The sequence below is a fragment of the Vulpes vulpes genome, chromosome 2 (genome assembly GCF_048418805.1).
Source record: "Vulpes vulpes isolate BD-2025 chromosome 2, VulVul3, whole genome shotgun sequence".
Lineage (NCBI taxonomy): Eukaryota > Metazoa > Chordata > Mammalia > Carnivora > Canidae > Vulpes > Vulpes vulpes.
In genome coordinates, this window is record NC_132781.1 from 28,851,082 (window position 1) to 28,870,506 (window position 19,425).

Below are 19,425 nucleotides of genomic sequence, written 5' to 3' on the forward strand. Positions count from 1 at the left end.
ACAATCCATACATAATTAATATTTATTAAATATATTATGGTCAGGAATATGCTGTAGATGAATACAGATGGGATTCACAAACCAGCCTGAATCTGGGAAACAAATCTTACCAGAAAGGAAAAGATATCCATGATAATATTGCTTGGAATTGGACGATGACTAAATTTGCGGCCCAAGTTCAATATCTCAGAGATTGATGTGGAAGGAGGATAATAACAGTTTTAATATTCAGCAGCTTTGAAGAATGAAGTGCTCTGAATGATTAAGTATTCTGATTAATATGTCTATCATTGGTATTATGTGAGGGATATGATTTTTAAAGAATTAGGGTATGATAGAATATAATTTTTCTGTAGGTAATAGAAATAACTTAATGTTTCTTTGATGATTTGGAAGACACTTAAGGATCTCACAGAACACACACAATAAACATTGGTCATCATCATTCTGAAGATTTAGATAAATGCTGAGTAACAGATAACTCCACTTAATAAAAGGAATTGTTTTTGGAATAATGCAGGCCACAGTATTCATTCTAATCCTGTCTTCCACTCACAGTGTATCTTTAAGCAATGTATTCTCTCTGAGAAACTTTCCTTGTCATTACCATTGATTACTCTTTTTTAAGTTAATTTAGAATATTTTTTGATTGAGTGAATTCCATGCTTACATTAGAGTGACACTTAGATTGCTCAGCTTTTAATAGTAATTTATTTTGTGTTGTTCTACTTAAACAACCCTGGGTATTTTCTCGGACCAGGAAATGAGTAGCCAGATTTAGCAGATTTGGGGCTGTGGGTCTGAGTCTGTTGAAACTCGTCACATTTAAGACCAGTTGTGTTCTGACTTATATCTACGTTCCCTACTGCTTATCTACATATATTCCCCACTTGAAGAAATGAAAGAGATTCTTACTCTTATCATGGTCCACACTTCCTTTTATTCACAGCTTTGTTTCTCAAATACTTTCTTTCCACTAGATTCCTCCCTTTCCTTCCTAGCCTTACCTCATGAAGTTCTATGCATCTTTCAAGGTCAATTTCTAATACCAAGTCCTTCAAGATCTTGCTTTCATTGGATTGTTGAGTGTATGTGGCATCATAGGTACAATGTAAAGGTGTGAAATGGCAAGATGCACAAGTAAGGTCCTTTCCTTTGGGAAACATACATTATGGTGGAAGAGAACCTCCTTCCCCCAAGAGATAAGTTCAATAAGAGGTGGTGAGTCCAGCAGTAGAAGTGTTAGAAACATTATTTGTTACTTAATTTGAACCCCTAAAGCAGGTTGCTGATGTCCCTCTTATGACAATAATCTTATTCAGTAATGAAGTACAGTGAAAAGAGAAGCTTAATTAAATTGAATTTTAATCCAAGATTTTTCACTTACTTGTGTACTTGTGTTGACATTGAACCAAATACTTAAACAGTCTACTTACTATTTATTTTTAAATTTCTAATCATGGTAAAATACACATAACATAAAATTTACCATCTTAAAAATGTTTAAGTGTACAGGTCATTAGTGTTATGTACACTCACATTATTTTCACCTAATCCCCAGATCTCTTTTCATCTTGTAAACTCAGTATTTTTTTTTTTTTAATGAAAGAAACATAAGCAGTCACAGGTTTGTCCAGGAACTGAATAAGATAATAAGTAAAACACCTACTTCAAAACCTGGCGTATAGTTGATAATATTCAAATGACAGCGTTTTTTTTCCTGTTTCTTCTCTACCTCCTCTGTAATGAGACAGCATGTTGTCTGAGTGAACCTATTTCAGATATAGATTGAATCTAAGGCTTATATAACACTTTGTCTGATGTATTGTAACAGGTACTTTGTATATAATCTAATAGAATGAGTGAGCAGACAAATGTGTAAGAAGAGGGGACGGCTAACAAAAAGTAGGCATTTGAAGGATATTCAAATCAGAAATCCCAAATCAGAAGTGTTGCCAATAGAAACCAATGAAAACTATATTAGGGGGAAAAGGAGTATTACACAGATTTTGAAACTGATGCACGGTGAATTAAAGGAAACTCTAGAGCCAGGCCTTCTTTTCCTGTAACACTTCTCTCAGAATAAACACAAACAAACATTAAGTCACAGACAGTCCACGAGTTAAACAATGAGTTAAACTGGGTCGTATAGTTAAATGAGTTAAGCTATAAGATCTAGGTATTACTAGGTCTGAGTATCACTATACTGATATTCACAGGCCTCTCTGCTGCAACTCTAAAACCACCTCATCTCATCCCATTGCCTGTCCCTCTGAAACATTAATTTATATATTATCTAAAATAGTCACAATCTTGACCTTTATTTTTTTTTACGCAGTACTGTTAAAGGCATCTAAAAAAAAATGCTAGTAATCACTACCATTCACTCCCTCTGCAGAATATCATTAAATATAAAAGAAATAGAAAACACAAGTAATTAATTCTTCCTCTTCCTTTCTTAATAACACCATTGAAATTAAAGCAGAGAAATGCATTTAGGAAATCTCTCAACTTAAAATGCTTCACAGAACTCCAAGTAAGATGTACACGGGGGGACTATTCAAGCTCTGTCCAAATTATTTAATTGTATCTCAGGGCCTTGGTGTATTAAGAAATGTAACAAGGAGGTGGAAATGTATCATAAAATCTGTATTTTAAAGAAGTCTCTGGCTCAGAGTAAATGAAGGGGACTGGGAATCAATTACACTTGGGGATGTAATTTGAATAAATGAAAATGCCAGAATGATTGAAGCTTGTATATTCAGGATGGTGAATGAGTCTCATAGTGGATGACTGCATTTTAATAATGAATACAGGAGGAGAACAAAAGAGAGAGACAGAGAGGAAAAGTATAAAATTACTAATGCTGTAAATATTTTGAGATGAAGTGGTGTGCAATTGCACAAAAGACGTTATGAACGAAAAAGCAAGGATCGCCTTGGATGGAAAATGGAAAGACCACTTGAATTTGCTGGGCTAATATAGAAACATCTTGAAATGAAAATGTTGGCACTTTTTAAGTCACCTTTTTAAGGAGACATTTTTATACATTAGAATCACGAACAATAGCTCAGTTGAAGATGGACAGCAATGCATTATCGAACTAATGGGCCAGTCCATGTGAAATTGAAAAGTAATTATTCCCTATGAATTTATTTTTTATTTTCACCTCCCCAAACTTACAGTATGTCATCAATGGCACATTGGCACCCAAATGTATCTGTGTACTCACATGCACATATATATGCACACATAGTTTTACTTATATGTGTGCTTATTAATATTTATGCATAAATGTTCTTATTAATAAAAACAACTGTCTTATATGCTCCTTTTGAGGATTAAATGATATAATACATGTAAAGTGCTGAGTAGAATACATGTGAATTGACATGATGTCTGTAAGAAGAAAGAGAAAGAGGGAATTTGAATAATATGCAGGAAGACATTTCTGAGTGATATCAAATGTGGCATTACTGTATTTTCAAACTGCTTAAAAGCAAAGGTTGAACAAAAATCAATGGCTCCATTAAAGCTTCAGCAGCGCTCGATTTCAAACTAAGTAATACTAATATTCAGATATTTCTTTTCCTCTCTTCTGCAAACTTCCCCTGCTCCCTCTTAGCCAAATTTTGTTTCAGGAACCCGGTACTAACTTGAAAACAACTAAGAAGGCTGGTAGCACTTACACAATTCCTGTAGAAGCCAACTTGATTCTGTCTTTCCTTATAAAATGCCCAGAGCCCCTTCCTTTGGGGAGGCTTGCAGTTTTTGAAGGCCATTGACTGCTGCACCCCACTTTGCCTGGCAAAGCAATAAAAGCTGTTGTTTCTCAAACTCTGTCTTTGTGTTATATCATGCTTCTGAGGCATGGAGATTGGTTTTCGACATTTGAGCTAAATTTACCTCTGGGATTCCTGAAGACCAAGGTCAAAGGAAAATTATCAAGAATCAACTCACTTTCATTGGCAAATAAAAAGAAGCATGACAAGCATGTCCTTTTAAAACTGCATAGAGATACTTTATTATTTTACAAAGGGATTTAAACAAAATAATATGATCCAGAGTACATTGAAGAAAATACACTTGAAGCACATATAATTGGGCACAAAGTTTAAAGAGGAAAAAATAGTAAAATATTTATTGGATCATTTCACCCAGATCTAGGGTAGCCTAAGGAGGTACGAATAATATTACACCTAAACTGCAAGGTAACTGAACTGTCTGGGGGAATAATGGAAATAGAGTCTTTGATGTACTTTGCACACCAAAAGTAGGGTTTATTTTTAGATCTTATTTATTTATTCATGAGAGACACTGGGTGAGAGGCAGAGACACAGACAGAGAGAGAAGCAGGCTCCTCGCAGGGAGCCTGATGTGGGACTCAATTCCGGGACCAGTATAATGCCCTGAGCTGAAGGCAGAGGCTCAACCACTGAGCCACCCAGGCATCCCAAAAGTAGTTTTTTTATTTTATTATTTTTATTTTTTAACTCTTTGAGAAACCTCCACACAGTTAAGATGTGGTATATATATATATACACAGTGGAATATTACTCAGCCATTAGAAACAATGAATACCCACCATTTGCTTTGATGTGGATGGAACTGGAGGGTATTATGCTGAGTGAAGTAAGTCAATTGGAGAAGGACAATCATTATATGGTTTCACTCATAAGGGAATATAAAAAATAGTGAAAGGGATTATAGGGGAAAGGAGGGAAAATGAGTGGGAAAAATCAGAGAGGATGACAGAACAGGAGAGACTCCTAATTCTGGAAAATGAACAAGGTGTGGTGGAAAGGGAGGTGGGTGGGGGGACAGGGTGACTGGGTGATGGGCACTGAGGGGGGCACTTGACGGGATGAGAACTGGGTGTTACATCATACGCTGGCAAATTGAACTCCAATAAAAAATATACATGTAAAAAAATAAAAATAATAAAATAAAGCTTTTAAAAAAATTTAGCATTTAAATTAAAAATAAATAAATTCCATAGATGTAGGCCAAAAACTGCAGTAATGTTGTATGTTTGGTCATTCAGATAACCAAACTGCATACAAACATGTATTTGGTCTGCCTGGTTCTGGTTCATAGCAATCAAAATGCTTGCGATTTTGTAAGTGGTGAGAGCAATAATAGTGTCTTTGGTTATGTTAATGGAGTGACTTATGGAGCCCCACTAAGGGTGGTTGCCAGTAGAGCCAACTGTGTGATTAGAGAGGTCAGGTCCCACCTCCTGACCTCTGGAGGGAGGACAAAGGGGCTGGAGATGGCATTTAATGGCCAATGGTCAATGGTTTAATCAATCATACCTATGTAATGGAGCTTCCATAAAAACCCAAAATGACAGGGCTTGGAGAGCCTCTGGGTTGGTGAACACATGGAGTTCTGGGGAGAATAAGACACTTGGAAAGAACATGGAAGGTTTCCATCTCCCCCCCACCCCACTTCATCTCTTCCATCTGGCTGTTCTTGAGTTATAGCCTTTTCTAATAAGCCAGTAATCTAGCGAGCAAATGGGTTTTCTGAGCTCTGTGAGCTGCTGTGGCAAATTAATCAAACCCAAGGAGAAGGTCATGGGAACCTCTAATTTATAGTCAGTCGATCAGAAGCACAGATGACAACCTGGGCTTGATGCTGGCACCTGAGGTGGGGTGGAGGCAGTCTTGTAAGACTGAGCCTTTAACTTATGGGATCGGAGACTGTCTCTGGGTAGAGAGTGTCAGAACTGAGTTGAACTATAGGACACCCAGCTTGGAGGGGTGAGGAGAAAACGTCCTCCCACACACCCATTGGAAGTTTGGGTTCCAGAATTTCCTAAAAGGAGCCCAGTGCTACAATTTGCAGGGCACATAGAGCAGTTTCCATACAGAAGAGCAGGGAGATCCTGCCATGAAAAATTCAGAAGTTTTTCTGCTAAGAAACCAGTGTTTGGGCAATATGCTGTAATTTATAAGGGATTGCAGGTGATAATTCACAAGGGATCAATATGAGGGTTCCTAGTATAAGCAATCTATCTGTTCTCTTTCTTTTCCATGGCTGTGTGTTTTTTGAAGATGCACAGATAGAATGATAATGGGAATCTGTGATCAAGCCTTGACATACACTCTGTGGATGTAATGTCCATTATGCATTTTTTTTCTGTTAATTAAACTGCAGCCTTTAAACTTAAGCTTCTTGTAAAATGGCAAGAAGGACAGGGAAGAAGAAGGCAAAGTTTTACTACAATAGATATCTTTCTGAGTATTAGATAGACATATTCTAATACAGTAACCTGACAGGATTACTTAAAATGAAGATTACATGTAAAGATATATCTTGTATTGCTTCTACCATTTATTGCTAGAATTTCCTTCAGAACATGCACTCATTCATTATATTTATAATTATTCATCCAATCAATATTTATTGAGTACCAACTCAACATCCACCACCGTTGTAGAATTTAGGGATATAACTGTGAGGAAAATAGAAAAAAAAATCCTACCTCATGAGTCTTTCTTTCTAAAATTGGAGACAGACAATCTATAAGACAAACATGCAAAATATATTTAATGTTAAATGTGGATAAATACAGGGAAGACAGAGGATAAGAAGTAATAGCATTTAGAAAAGTCTTACTAAAAAGAAAAAAAGAAAAGATGTCATTTAGGTTAAAGCCTGAAGGAAGTGAGAGAATAAACCATGTGGATAGCCAGGAGAGAAACATTCTAAGGAGAAGAAATGGAAGGTCAAAGTCTGTCCTCCCTGCTATAAAAAAACCTCCCATAACAGGTGGGATTGGTTTGATTTGTTTCACTCCCTGTCTTCAATACCCAGCATTGTGTCTGGCATGTATTAGGTCTTTAAAATGTATTTGTTTTAATAAAAATGGATTGTATTGAATAACCCTTTCATGTTGCTAACTCCTACTTTTATCTCAAATCAAATATTATACACTTAGAGAGTTTTTACCAACTTCCCTTATTGTATTAGGTCACTGGTCACATGAACTCATAGCACTGGATGGATGCTCTCCCCTCAAGAGCATGTATCACAATTGGAATTAATTTGATCTGAAGAGGGTTTATCAAACTTTACCAGAGACCTGGTTTTACACATTATGATATCTCCAGTGACTAAAGTTTGACATATGGCTGGTGCCCAATAAATGTTTAGTGAATGGAAGCATGATAGCAATGTTCTTATGTTTTCCTAAGTATTTACATCACCTGCTCTGAATTTTTAGTCAATGAACTTGCTCCACATTTACCAAAAAAATAAAAGCCATCTGATTGGAACTCTTTCTCTGAATAGCATCTACATCTGCACCCATTCTCATTCTTTCATTTCACCAAAGTAAGCTTCCATCCATGTTTTTTCTTCTTTTTTAATGTAATGTTTACAATGATGATGACCATGTTGACATACAGTTTATTTAGCACTCAAAGTGTGCCAGGTTCTTCTCTTTTTTTTTTAAGGAAATGTATATAGTGTCTCATATAATTACACGTAGTCTCTCAACTCAATTAGCTTTTGAATATTCTCTTAACTCTCATGAAAAATAAAATAAAATCCTCATTTAAATCCACATTCTCAGGGGACCTGGGTGTTTCAGTCTGTTGGATGTCTGCCTTCAATTTAGTGGGGAGCCTGCTTCTCCTTCTCCCCCCTGCTCATACTCTTGCTCTTTCAAATAAATAAAACATCTTAAAAAAAGAAAGAAATCCACACTCCTTTCAGATATTGTTTTATTTATTTTCACCACAGCAAAACACCTCAAAAACATTCACAGGGTTTAAGGAGAAATCTTTGATTTCTCCAACCTCAGTCCTCTCTCACATGGCCATCATCAGAAGAGCTCAGTTTAAGTCACCAATGGCTTTCATGGCTTTGAAACAAATGGGTATTTTTTTCCTATCTGCATCTTGCTTGCTTTTGGCTGGTATGTTCTCTTATGAAGGATGATGAAACTTTCTCTTCCCTGCCTTCTATAACATAAAACTCTTAGTTTTTCCCCATCCTTGAAAGACCCTTCTTCTCTGACTGCTTTGTGCCTATCAGCACAGCAACTAATTGTTGGAATGCTTCAGGCAGGACTTGATCCCTGGAAATTTGCTCTTCTCTCTGTGCTCCTCTAAATACAGTTTACCCATGTCCGCTTTAAGGTCATATTTATATATGGAGGGATAACAAAATTCTATTCTTTGTTCAGTCTTCCCTTTTGAGATTTAGACACATATTTTAAACTTTCTATTTGACATATCCACACAGTTGATTTAATGACAACTTAAACTTAATATGTCCAAAACCAAACTTATATTTTTATGACCAAAACTTAGCTTATTCCCAATATTTCTTGCCTCATTGAATAGCACTAATATCCATCTAGTCACTTGATATGGAAGCCTAGGTATGATTAGTAAGATCTTCATTTTTCTTACCACATCTTCTAAAAATTATTTTCAAAGCTTATCTTGAATTTATCTATTTCTTTGTATCAATACCAAGGTAACTAATTATACCTCTTGAGTGAAATGAGAACTATCCTATAAACCGGTCAGTTTTTCTTACTTTCTTCAAATTTATAAGCCACAAAAAAGTGGTATCTTTTTATGGAAAATTCCATCATCATTCCCTGTGTAACACACATCCATGGTTTCCCATTGCTCTTAGCATAAAGACAAAGTTCCATAATGTTCTTAACAAGCTTTGCATAGTGCGGGTCCTACCTTATCTTATAGCACCATTCCATAAGCCACACTCTCTCCAAATTCCATTTTTTACCATGTTGATCTTCATTCATGTATTTTGATCTTTGGTCTGTCTCTGAATCTTTACACATGCACTTCTAAGTGCATGAAAACTTCTTTTACTTTTTTTGCTGTGGCAGATGCTTACATGGTGGTCACCCATAAACCACACAACTGGAATTGACATCCTTATCCTTTTGCAGCCCTTCCTGTACTGACTCTGGATTAACCAAGTAACTTGCTTTGACCAAATAAATCTTAGCAAGCTAAGGCCTAATAAGTTCTTGTACCTTAGCATTGGTCCTCATAGGACATTCTATGTGGAAGATAACTACCATGGCATAAAGAAGCTTGGCTAGGTTATTGAATTGTAAGTCAGCACTTAGAGAGTGAGAGAGAGGTCACATTTAGGAGTACTGATGTACCTGACTTGAGAGTGAAGTTTTCTTAGATCATTTATTCCAATCTAGGTGCCAACTAAATGCAGCCAATTTATTGGAGATAATCAATTACTGTTTCCAATAAATATTATATAGAACAAACTCCACAGTCATGATTCTTAACCCAAAGAATCACATGCATAATTATTTTTTACGCCATTCCTTTTTGCTTTGACTGGGGGCCAAGGGAGGCTATATAGTTGTTACAAAACAATAATAACTGAAATTTACCTAGTTAACTAATACTTTTCTTTCCTAGCTAAACTTAATTTATGAAGCCTTCTCTGAGTTACTACAACAGTTAAATAAAAATAATAATAACAATTAGTACTAATTCAGTATTTACTATATACATGGCACTATTCCAAGTATTCTCCACATATTAACTCATTTAATCTTTGAAATACTGGGCAGTACTAACATCAAAATAATTATAGGTAGCAACATCAGCTCCATTTTACAGACACAGTAAACTGAAAAACAAAACTAAATATTAGCTCCCTATTAATCCCTTCTTATAATTCCCACTGTTAGAGGAAATTCCTTACTATTTGTAATAGTTCTAGTTAAAGATGTAATTGTATGATTACTCAGTTAATATACTGAAGTCCCAAAGAGGGCAAGGACCATGACTGTCTTTCCTCAGTTGTATCATCATGACCAATTTGTGCAGGGTTTATAGAATACTCTTTTTAGTTGAGTGATTGAATGATTAATTAAGGACTGGGTTGTCAACTCTCAGACACGGGTCTCCTAGATATTTCCGGACATCTACTTGATCCCTAAAATATCATAAAAGATTATTTATTTTATATAACAATGTAAATTGTCATTCTGGCAATATGGAAGAATAAAAAAATCCTGAAATACATCTTGTTGCAAAATACCTAGAATTAGTACTTAAAACATAACAAATATCTTTTTAATTGCATGCTTAGACTTAAAAAAAAGAATAAAAAATAAAGAGAAGAAACAATAAACAAATATGCACCCAGAGATGAACTGATGAGATGCCATAACCTCCCTGGGAGCATTTCACTATCTTTTTTTTTTTTTAATGGCTTTGCTGAGGTATAATTGATATAGAATGAATTACAAGTATTTGATATGTACAATTTTATGAGTTTGGACATAAGCGGATATGACAATCAAGATAATATTCATGTTCAACTCCATCAACAGATAAATGAATGGATAAAGAAAAGGTGGTACACAATGGAATATTATTCAATATTTCATCATTTTGACAAACAAAATTCTTGGTTATAGGATTACAAGGGTGTCAAGGGAGAAATCCATGGAACTGCACAAGGTGCAAAATGAAACCAATACTCATGTATGAAGATAGGATTCATGAGCTTTTGTGAAGATGTATATTAGAAATATCTACCCGATAGCAGAAAGACACAGGAAATTTGACTGTCAGCATGGCTGCCAATCAGACTGTCAGTCAGAAAATAGTATCTCCTCTGGGAACCTAAAGCCACTTATCCCCTTATCTGGACTTGGTGTTTCAATTTACTCTCTGGAAGATATGGAAACTGCACACTAGTAAATGTCCATATCATAGCAGTTGTATTGTAGTAGCAAATACAAGTATCCTCTAGAATGTATTACCATGAAGAGCAAATAACAGGGACACCTGAGTGGCTAGGCGGTTTCAGCATCTGCCTTGGCTCAGGGTGTGTTCCCAGGGTCCTGGGATCCAGTCCCACTTCGGGCTCCCTGCCTGGAGCCTGCTTCTCTGTCTGCCTGTGTCTCTGCCTCTCTGTCTCTGGGTCTCTCATGAATAAATAAACAAAAATCTCAAAAAAAAAAAAAAAGCAAATAACATTCCCAGATGAAGTCCTTCCTTCACAATAAAACATTTGAAAAATACATAATGCTTTATCAGAAGCAGTAAGGAACAGAATTAAGTGGAAGAATGTAACATGTTTTTAAAAATAATTAAAAACCAGAAAGATACAAAAATTTAACAAAAGCAAAGTGTTATATAAAGTGAGAACAAACAAACTGGAAAATATAGAAATTCTACAAATGAAAGTTATACTTACTGGAATCAGGAAGCTCAATATATGTTTGAAAGAGCAAGTCAGACCTGGCTGAAAGAGAATTACTAAACTGGAAGATAGATATAAAAAAATTACCAAGGATGCAGCTTCCATGGAATCAGAGATAGAATAAAATGAAAGAACAATTTTTAAAAAGTACGTGATAAATTATAATTCCAATGATAATTTTTGGGGCTAATACAAAAATTGGGAAGATACAATATTTTAGGAGATCATTTCTGAGAATTTTACATAAAGAATGAAATAAATGCTCTGACTTAGGAAATACAGACAACTTGACCAGGATAAATTTATGTAGGCATATTATAGTTAACAATAATGACAAAGACAAATATGAGATCCCAGAGTCTTGGAGAAAAAAAGATAGACTACCTGCCAAGAAGACCATGTGAACGATAAGCATAATGTTACCTTCTAAATACATTAAGATAAAATAACTGTTAGACTGTGGTTGTGTAAACAGTTAATTCATTTTATGAAAAGATGTTGAAATATATTTTCAAACAAAAATTTCTTCCGAATTTTACCACTCACAGTCTTTCAAACGCGTTTTGATATTCTTCGAGGAAACAAATAAGCAAACCACAAGAAGAACTGAGCTGTTGAGAAGGAATGGTGGGTAGAGACACTGATAAATTTATAGATAAGTCTAAACAAATACTAATGGTGTATATGGTATAATAATGTATGTTTTTTTGGTGGGGAAAAACCAAGGTAGGGTGAAAACACCAGACAGAAATCATGTAAGACAGATTGCGGATCAGAGATAATGTATTTCAAATTTCTGTGATTGTGCTAGAGGAGAGAATGAATAAACTTTTAACTGTGCTTATTAGATTTTTAAAAGCAACTTTGGAAGAAAAGAAATAAAGTGTATATTCTAAACATCCCTAGGGAGGAAAACTTGGAATTAAAAAAAAAACCCACTCAATCTTTAAAAACAGAGAAAATAAAGTAATAAATAAATATAGAAAAATCAGGGTTCATTAATCACAGAACATGGAAACAGTCCAAATGTATTAGTAAATGATAACTTTAAACATCTCTCTGGCTAAGAGTGATCATATTGATTAAAAATATTTCCAACCCTGTACACTTTCTAAGATATATTCTATAACACAGAGACATAGAAATTAAAAAAATAAAGACTCCCAAAAGTGTGGGTAGATTTCAACAACTCAAGAGTAGCATTCAAAGTTTTGAAGCAACCCTAGAAGCAGGGATGGATTACTTCCTATCCAGAGTAACCTTAGTCCTTGCACTATGATAGGTATTTGAAGCCTGTACTTGAAAGTGCATATTTTATTCCTCTGTTTGTTTTTCATATAAAATACTGTGTCTTCTCAAAAATTTCCTGCTTTATTTTTTTCCTATCTGAGATATTGTTTTATTTATGTGTTTACTATCAATCTCACTCCAGTAGAATGCAAGCTCTAAGAGGTCAGAAGTTTCTGTCTGCTTAATTTCTTGCTATATCCCTGGCACCCAGAAAAATGTCTGACAGAGAAGTTAGGTAGACAATGAATTTACGTTAATATGATTGGCTAATCTGCAGAGCTGGTCACCTGTAATAAATAATTTCTAGATGATAAAATGCCTCTTATGCAAATGTATGTGTATTCAGTCTTTGGAGCACAGCTAATTTCTGAATGAGGCACTGCTTTACAACATTTAAATAGACATTCATAGTGGAATGATGGAAGGGAATGAGAGCAATTTGCCTTTACTTTGTATATTCCCCGGTTATTCTGTGTTAATTATTTGCACATATACAGTTCTGAACTTTTACCTACTAAGACATTTCTAAACAGAAAGAATATCTTGATATTACAAAACCAGGAAGCCAGTTGTTGCTTTAGGTATAAAGAATACATTATATATTACCATAGCTATTGTAATTCAATTCCTTTAGCTTTTAACAAGCATTACATTGCAAGAGTGTTGCAATTTGCAAATATTACTCTGACACTTAAAAATCTGGAACATCTAAAATATTTTAGGCAGCTCAAATAAAACTAGAATCCAGACAATATATGTGACTCTGATACAACCTCTCCCCAATTCTAGCTCTGCTTTAGCATTTAATGCACTTTGTTCAAAATTCCACAGTGCCTAGGATCTCATTGGTACTCTTTTTATGTTCAATTCCTGTGCAAGAATATCTTGTGGAGATTAAAATCCACATGTAATATATTTTAGGAACTATTCATAACCAGATCCCACATCTGCATAAATTAAAACTCAAAAACCATGTCGTACATCTTTTATCAACAGCTATCTTTTCTCAACAAAATTAAACCCATTAACTTAATGAATAAATTATGTTTGATTTTGTCATTTGGAACTTACAGACAAATACAAGCATATATAACTAAGTAATAATTTAGTTATGCATTTTTCTTACCCATTTCTTTATTATTTCTTTCTCTTATTGGCAAAATAAAGATTAGAATGTGTATTCAATGGCTCTATGGCCAACTGTCTTATTTGAACACACTGTCAGGGGAATACTTAAAACTGTAATAGTGACATCTGCTGTTTGGTCCCGACTAGTTTCCATCCCATTTTACTTTATGAAATAGCCTCTTGATTTTTGCTGTAGAGCCACCTACGTCCACTCTAGGTTTCCACAGTTAAAGATGAGTGAGTCTCATCCTCTGGCTACAGGGATTGACACATGACCAGGGCCTGATCACTTGGAGAACTAGCATTCTTGTTCCTTGAGTGATTCAAAAGTGAGCACTTGATGGAGGATGAGCCAATAAAAGTTATTCACCAACTTTTGCTAGGAATATTTCAAAGAGTAAGCTATGTTTCCACTCAGATTATTAATACAATAGGAGATAGTTCTGGTGCTGTTGGTGAATTTTTTTGCAGAAATCTATCTGAGAATGAATGCAACACAAATGAAAATAGAATCAAGAGATGTAGAGATACTGATATCTATTAGTTTCCCTTTCTCTCTGACCCACCTACATTGCCTTAATTTCTACTCTTGTAACTTGCAAGCCATGGTCCCTCTTCATGGCCTCAGGCTTTTGCACTGTCCTGTGTCTAAGGTGCTATTCCACTAGATACCTGCATTGCTATTCTTTTATTCTTATGAAGTCTTTATTTATATATAAACTGATCAGTAAAATCCTCCTGGCTGTGACTGAGGCTGTTATATGTTTTCACTTTCCCTGGCCTTTTTGCCTTTTTTACCCCATAGCACTCATCCTTATATAACAAATCATGGTTTTTATTGTTGTTGTTGTCTTGTTTGTTTTGTTATTTGTTAATTATCTGTTTCACTCAGTAGAATGAAAGCTACTTGACAGCAACACGTATGTATCTTTAATAAGCCAAATAAGTCACTTAAGTTTGTTTAAAAGGAGACAGATTATACAGTTTGCAAAAAAGTAAGTGGATTATTCCTTATTAATAAGGATTTTGTAAATTAGGATCATAGATATAGAAAACTCAATGTAGAATGTGCTAAGGAAAGAGGTATGTGATTTAAAATAAACATGAGTACATAGTATAATTAAGAGAAGCTTTTGTATTCTGTTGTCAGGGGCTTAGTGGGAAGTGTGGTGTAAGTAGGGGGCTGATTTACTGTACTTGAAATACACATACACGTACAACACACAAACATGGAAGAAATTATGAGCCATCTGAATAACTACACAAGTGTGCCACTCTGGTGTCACTTTTACAATGAAGGGATGGGTGGATTTTTTATGGTATGACCACTATAAATTTATCTATTGATGTCTTCTCTTGAGTATCAAGACTGAAATGTTGTATACATTTCTTACAATATTTAAATTATATGGTGAGAGTTAGAGTTAGAGCCTCAGAAAATTGCTGGAGAAGCTTTATAGCACAATCTCAATTATAGTCTCCATGAAATTATACCAGACTACAGGCTAATTTAATTCCAAATTTACACAATGATAGTATTTAACAGTTTTGAGTGAGTCAATGAATGATTGAATAAATCAATACATGAATATATAAGTGTGTATACTCTTATGGTTTAATCTTCCATTAATAAAAACAAATTGTAAAATCTATTAAAAAGCCAACATTAGTGATGTTTCTGAGAGTAAGGGATTTTGATGTCTTGGTATATTTTCAGGGGCCTCAGGATTCTTTTCTGGTCATCTTTAAACTTATTTCTTTAAAATAGAATTTGTATTCATATTCTAACATAAAATGGTTTGTTTTCTAAATAAGTCATAATCTTTTTAGATAAGAAGCCAGGAGCAAAAATAGCATGTCTTTGTATACAAAGTATTGAATATCTTGCAAAATAAAGAACTGCAATTTCAGCTGGCCTCATAATATGTCATGCAATACTTGAAATGCATATTTTTATTCTCTTGGAATAGTTTCTCTTGGTTCTAAAGAAAGAATGTGATAAGTTTTACCTACTGCTTCTTCTAACTCTTAAATCCACATGTTTTTTCAAATACAATCTAAAATATAGGTAACTGGCTGCTTCTTTTCAGGAAAAATATTTTCAGAGCAAGAATAAAGAAGTTAAGTCTGTAATATAAAGGGAATGAATTGGCAATCATGCAAAGTTTTGTTTGTTTCAATTTGTTTTGTTTTATTTTCAATAACATATGTTGAACATTATCCCAACAGAATATTTCTACAATATTACTACTTTGAAAATTTCCAATGGAGTTGTTTACCTTTGAGAATGAATTCTAAATCAATTGACTAAACATAGAATTAATATACAACTGTACACACTCACCCAAAAACATACTCTAGTGCCGTGTTTCTTAAAGTGAACATACACATCAAGAACCTGGGGACCTCATTAGATGCAGATTCTGGTTCAGTAGGTGGGGTTTGGGCCCTGGATTCTGCATGTCTAACAAGTTCCCAAGTGAGATCCACACTGTGTTCCAAGGACCACTTTGAGCAACAGGGTTTACATGGTTAAGTACAAGCTGCAATATGTTTTCAGCTCAAAGTTCTTTATGTGATTTCTCCATTGTCCTCTTCTTCTTAATATTACTTTAAAAAAGCTGAAAATATCTTGTTTCTCAATCATCTTATTGTTTCTTCCATGATTGATTTTTTCTTATGAAGATAATAATAGGATTCTTTATCTCAAAACCCTAGACTTTTCTTCCAGCCATGTCCAGATATACTTCTAAATAATTCTACCTGTTAGTCAATTTGACTTCTATCTACAGAATCAATGTTTCTGATTTTTTTTTTCTCAGTACCTTTGGAGCATTCTTTTCTCAGTATTTTGTAATCTCATTGGATTGCCAGGTGTTGCCTTCCATGAACGTCTGGCATTTCTTTATTGCTAATTTTTTTTCTGAGTTCTAGGAGAGTAAGATATATAACTATTGAAGCAATCCTGGGTGGCTCAGTTGGTTGAGCATTGGATTCTTGATTTCAGCTTGGGTCATGATCTCAGGTTTGTGGAGTTGAGCCCCATGTCTGACTCTGCGTTCAGCTCAGAGTCTGCTTGTCCCTCTCCCTCTGTTCCCCACCCTGACTTATATGCACTCTTTCTCTCTCTCAATAAATAAATAAACAAATAAGTAAATAAATAAATAAAATATTTTTTAAAAAGGAAATACAACTATTCAATCTTTCACCACTCTGAAATGTAATTTGTATTTTATTCCTGCTCCCTTATTTTCTTCCTTGTAATTACCCTAGTAAGTGGTTTATTTTCAATAGATTTTTTAAAAATATCTTCTTTATATATTCATGAGAAATACAGAGAGAAGGCAGACAGGCAGAGGGAGAAGCAGTCTCTCTTCAGGGAGCCTGATGCAGGACTTGATCCTAGGACCACAGGATCACGACCTGAGCTGAAGGCAAATGCTCAACCACTGAGCCACCCACATACTCCTAGATTTTTTTTCATAAATATAAGATTAAGCCAAAAGAACAAACATATTTGTATATATTTTTCATTTACTTGATAGTCCCTACACTTTGACAGCTTATGGGATAACTGATTCTACAGGCACAATGACCATGGAAATCCTGGGTTTTTTGCAAAATAGCCTTATATGTTACCTTTAGAATCATTTTGCTTTTTAAAGCTACTGCCCCAGAATCTTCTGTTGGTTGCAATTCCAACTCCTGAAGGAGACCTATTTTTGCGACCCTTGATTAGAAAGCCTTCAATCAGGAGAGAACACCAGTTGATGTGTTCTTCTGTTCATTTCCACAGCTGAGACTTTCACATCCAACTAATGATCATAACATGGGAAGAAACCATACAGCAAATAGATATAGAGAGCTTGTGAAGTTTTACAGAAACTTGTTCTCTGTTCTTTCTATCTAGCTGGGGCTCTGAGCAGTTCAACCGTTAATTCTTCCCTATTGCTGTCATTTGTCATAAATATTTATCAAAATGCTAACAAGTTGATGGTACTCTGTTGGTCTCCATTCAGACCAGTAATAATAATAACTACCCACCTTTATATTTTGTTCTCATAATCATAAGAATCTGGGAACAAGGCTGAGAAGCCCCACTGTGTGTGGCCATCTTAATATGAAGTCATAAACTATTCAATGTAGGGCTGTCCTAGAGTGCCAAAATCCCTGTGAAGATTTATCCAATAGTTAGGGACATGGGTCCTGTAGAGGAGGTGCATGAAGAATCCTGAGAACCACTGAATATATTTCCAATGTTTCAAGGATTGCATAATAATAAATAGTAATTAATACAGCAAAAAGTAAGGTATTTGGAATTGCTAGAATATCATCTCTTTGACTTTATGACCAAACAGGTATCTTATGACAAATTAATTTCTGACCAATACATCAATTTCTAATTTGTGAAGATATGAGGGGAACTGAAACATATAAGGAGGATATGCAAATATGTTATTAAAACACATTTTAAAAATTGCTTGTTAAATTGTTAATCTCACAAGAATATTAATAGCTATTTAAATATATTAAATAACATAAAGCCATTGCATAATTACTTTCTATTCCATAGATATACTCAAAATAAAAACAAAAACCTATGAATATGAATAAAAACATCTAAAGAATATAGCAATATGTTTCTTTAATAGCAGGAGTATAAAATCCTAAATATTAATTTGTTGGCAATGACATCTGTGGTATGAATTATTTGGTTTTATTTTTGCATCCATATAATTTCTATTTTAAGAAATATAAATATATGTTATGGGTAGGTGTTCAGATGTTTCTATAATTTTGTGTTCTCAAAAACTTCATGTAGCTAAAATACTATTTACGTTTAAAGAGAAGAGTTATATTCTTTTTTTTAAAAGATTTTATTTATGTATTCATGGAAGACACACACAGAGAGAGAGGCAGAGACATAGGCAAAGGGAGAAGCAGGCTCCATGCAGGGAGCCTGATGCAGGACTTGATCCTTGGTCTCCAGGATCACATCCTGGGTTGAAGGCAGTGCTAAACCGCTGAACCACCCAGGCTGCCCGCGTTATATTCTTATATTCCATTATATTATATTATATTATATTATATTATATTATATTATATTATATTTATTATATTATATTATATTATATTATATTCTTTCTACTTTGTGCAAAAAAGCTAAAAAAAAATCTTTAAGAACTATCCAAATTTTATTATTTAAATCTACTTCTCAAATACTATTGTATCTAAATGAATTATTGCAATTTCTCCCTGATATAACTGTTCATTCCAAACAGGTATAAAAAGAAGGAAATTGTTATTTATTGAGCTCCTAGAAAATTGAGTTTTCCTGAACTCTATATATGCTTCTTAGAAAATAGAAAAGATTATATGCTATAAGTATTTAGATAAGATGTGACCACATTTGGTCATGGAATATTTATAGACAAAGAGTCATCATCATCTTCAAAGACAACTACAGAATTATTTTTATAGCCTGCCCCAATATTAGCACATTTTATGTTCCTTTGTAGAAGGAAAATTCTAAACACAATACCACATTAATTAAACCATAGAATTTACACAGTACTACATTAATTGAACTGTAATAGCACCTCTAGTAACTTGAGCATCTAATGTAAACTGGGTGCATAAAGGTCACAGCCATCATTTAATTAAACCATATCAACCCTTTCTCTTTCAGAATTCATACTCAGTATTTGATCATTTAAACTTAACTTAATGGTATTTCTGGAACAGAAGCAGAACAAATTAAAAAATAAAATA